This window comes from Schistocerca cancellata, chromosome 12, assembly GCF_023864275.1.
Source record: "Schistocerca cancellata isolate TAMUIC-IGC-003103 chromosome 12, iqSchCanc2.1, whole genome shotgun sequence".
NCBI lineage: Eukaryota > Metazoa > Arthropoda > Insecta > Orthoptera > Acrididae > Schistocerca > Schistocerca cancellata.
In genome coordinates, this window is record NC_064637.1 from 88326925 (window position 1) to 88330797 (window position 3873).

At 40.4% G+C, this 3873-nt stretch overlaps 1 pseudogene; it reads right to left on the reverse strand.

The window, feature by feature from the left end:
• Window positions 1-565: 565 nt before the first annotated feature.
• Window positions 566-683, reverse strand: LOC126110009 (5S ribosomal RNA; annotated as a pseudogene).
• Window positions 684-3873: the final 3190 nt, after the last annotated feature.

Below are 3873 nucleotides of genomic sequence, written 5' to 3' on the forward strand. Positions count from 1 at the left end.
AGATTTTGGCAGCATGACCATAAACGATTAAGAATTCACACTCATAATAGTGGAGGTGCAAAAACATAACAAAATAATTTTTTTTTAGATATGATATTTCATCATTTTTTCACTTACTGTTGGCTGCGTTTGTTGCTCTAGGTATATTTTTCTTCACAAGTAAGAGAGACTCTTTGATGAATTTCGCACAGCATACAAACCATACTTACAGGTGTATCAAACTCTAGAATTTTCCAAATCTATTAAAAACTGTGGTAAAAATTGAGATAATTAACTACAAAATTTGATTTTTTCTAAGCATAAAGTTTAAAACGTAACAGATCATTCATTTTTTCATAAATTAAATAAATTATAGAGTTTCACACACCTGTAAGTATGGTTTGTATGCTGTGCGAAATTCATCGAACAGTCTCTCTTACTTGTGAAGAAAAATGGACCTATAGCAGCAAATGCAGCCAACAGTAAGTGAAAAAATAGTGAAATTTCACATGTAAAAATAAAAATATTTTGCTATATTTTTGAACATCCTCAATCGGAATCAAGAGGCTGAGTGCACCCCGAAAAATGGCAACAGCGCATGGCGGCCTTGATGGTCACCCATCCAAGTGCCTACCACGCCTGACAGCGCTTAACTTCGGTGATCTCACGAGAACCGGTGTATCCACTGCGGCACGGCCGTTGCCCAGTAATACTACAAAGGTAACGTAGTTCGAGATTATGAATAAAATTGTCTCTGGCTGCGAAAATTATCTTCAGTTTCTTTTCATTCCGTCATAATAGATTTCGGGGCTACCAGCCCCAACTTTGGACGCTTCCCACGTAATATCTACGAGGGTTAAATGAAAAGTAATGCCACCACCTTCATTAATTGAGTTTGGACGGGAATGTTTTAATGAATCAAACGCAGAAATAATTCTCAGAATGTGAGCTTTAATTGCTAATATTCACTTCACCACATAACCACCAGCCAATGGTATAAATTTCTGCAAACGATGAACAAGTTTTCTGAAGCCGTCACGGAAGAAGTCGACACTCTGTTTCAGCAACCACAGTCTTCACAGTTCTCTGAACGTCTTCATCAGAGGCATAATGATGTCCACGCAGATCGTCTTTCAATATCGGGAACAGATGGAAGTCAGACGGTGCTAAATCTGGACTGTATGGAGGATGCCGTACGGTCGAGAAATTCAGTCTCTGAAGTTCTGCTGTGGTGGCACGCGAAGTGTGTGGTTTGGCATTGTCATGCTGCAGGAAAACATTTTCCTTTTCCTTTCGGACCCTTGCTAGCCGTCGTTTCAGAGTTCGCAGCGATGTGATGTAACGCTCTGAATTTGTTGTTGTTCCACGATCAAGGAAATCAACATGGATAACACCATCCGCCTCCCAGAACACTGTGGCCATGATTTTTCCAGCTGAGGGCTGCGTCTTTAATTTCTTTTTCTGGGGTGAGTCTTTGTGTCGATATTCCGCAGACTGACATTTCGTCCGCTGTCACAATTCAACGGAGAAAGGCGTCACCTTTATTCTCGCAAGGCGACAGGAGTTCTGTGCGCTTTCATTTCAGTAGTCAGCATCTGGGGTACCCACCGTGCACAGATCTTCCGGTAGCCAAGCAAAGCAATAATGTGACCCACACGTTCTTGTGAAATGCCGATTGTGCTTTCAGTTTTTCTCTCAGTGATACGATGATCGTCCTGAATCAGTCAACATTTTGCTTGTGAAACTCGCTGGTTGCTGTCACAGGACGTCCAACTCTTTGGTTGTCACGCAGGTCAGATGTTCCCGCCTCAACATCTTTAAACTTACTCGACCAACGACGCACAGTACTCACATCAACACAATCACCGTAAACGGCTTTCATTCTCTGACGAATCTCTTTTGGGGTGACATCTTCTGCTGTCAAGAATTCAATGACTGCACGTTGCTTAAATCGCACTGACCGCCCGTCTGCACAGGGTTCTATACGTTACACTGTAACAACACAACCGTTCAATCCTAAGGCTTCCCGCCAACTGGAGCTGTAGGGAAGAGGCTACGGAAGAAGCCAGTACCTGCCGCACACCAATGCTGCCAGGTGCTGAAGAGTTACAAGGGTGGAGACATCACTTTTCAGTCAACCCACGTATATTAGCAAGCGACTAAAACGGTGCACGGTACACGGTTCCTGCTAAAATTTGCTTTTGTTACAGCTAGCGAAACTTGAGCAAAAGTAATGTAAGATGCTGGCAATCCAGCCAGGAAAGCACCCATTGTTGTACATGGATGCGTACCTAATGTTAACGCACAGGATTAAGAATGCCATATCTCTACTGCTACCTATATAAACTATTTTTTGTGACTGGTTGTAAACAGCAGGAATCCATTCTGAGAAATTCACGGTCAGGCGAAATCGCTCATGGCACCAACAAATCTCTCCTCTATCCTATAATCTTTTTATATTCTTCTTGAAACAACACAATTTTATTTATATTTCAATCTAAAATTATTTCTATTTTTTGAAAAAAGTATTATTCTTTGTCAAATGTTGCAGATAAAAAGAAACTACAAAAAAGAAGACAAACGAACACTGTAATATGTGCGATGTGTATTAAAATACCGGGCTAACAGATTTTTAAATTTGAAATAAATTAATATTTAACCGCTTCCAGGGGCAACAATAATTTTTCATTATTTCATCGGTCTGCGTGCGACAGTGCGCGGTACAAATACGTTTCAAGAAGCTGAGCGCAATTACGCGATTTTTCAGGGGTCTAATCACTGGTTCTATTCATCAGAGAAATTAGGGCTCGAGAGTTTAGGATAGCCCTTGTCCTAGCGATATTCTGTACATATGTTTGAAGAACGGGCATACTGTAGCATTACAACGTTAAAGGGTCAAAATTATAAGTATTACACACTTCCTTCAACCCAGGCAAATTGAGCAAGTCAGTTCGTTCTTTTGCTTTAATTGTGGTGTACGGTGGGACTTAGACTGCTTATAAAAGCACCGTTTGTTCATGTGCAGATCCCGAGAAAATACCGGAAAAACATGATTCTTGGGTACCAAAACTACCATAACTAATTTAGATTCATGGCAAATCGTCGAAATTTGTACGACATGTCCCTAAGACGAGGTTATCTTCCAACTTCTAACCTTTTTCGATATCATTATCCGTTACCGTGACTCAGAGGTTAAAAGTTAGCGCGGTGACACAGAAAACCGCACAAACAGGGTTTTAGCATTTCTTTCATAACTGAGATACACAGTCATGTAAATTTTTTGAAAGGCCTCATGTTTACGCCAGTGACTGTTAAACTTTTTATTTCCACTATTGCAATTTCGGCCTTAGGCAAATGACGACGACATATAAATGTGTCAGTGTGTATAAAGTTGACATGGCCTAAAGCCAAAACATCTGCACTTGATAATGGCCTAAGGCTGAAATTGCAATAGTGGAAATTAAAAGTTCAACAGTCACTGGTGTAAAAATGATGTCTTTCAAAAAATGGGTTTTAGCAGTTTCTGCAATGTGGGCCGCAATGAACTAAATAACTAAGAATAGGAATGGCGCAAATTTTAACTGTATATTGCTTAGACATTTATGCAGAAACTCCATATTCCCGTTTAAAAATCTTTATCCATTATAAAGATACCCCAAAAAATGATATTTGACTACCAAAAGTACTTTGTAATTTATATTCATGGGAAATCGTCGAACTTTTTCTTTATGTATCTCCTTTAGGTGATTTCCTCGGTGAATGTCCAAACTGTTTTCGATATTATTATCTATTACCGAGAACCAGAATTTCGTACTTACTCTTCGGGAATATGAAGGCCTAGTGTGTGTGTGTGGGGGGCGGGGGCGGGGTGGGAGGGGGGGAGGGGAGGGGAGT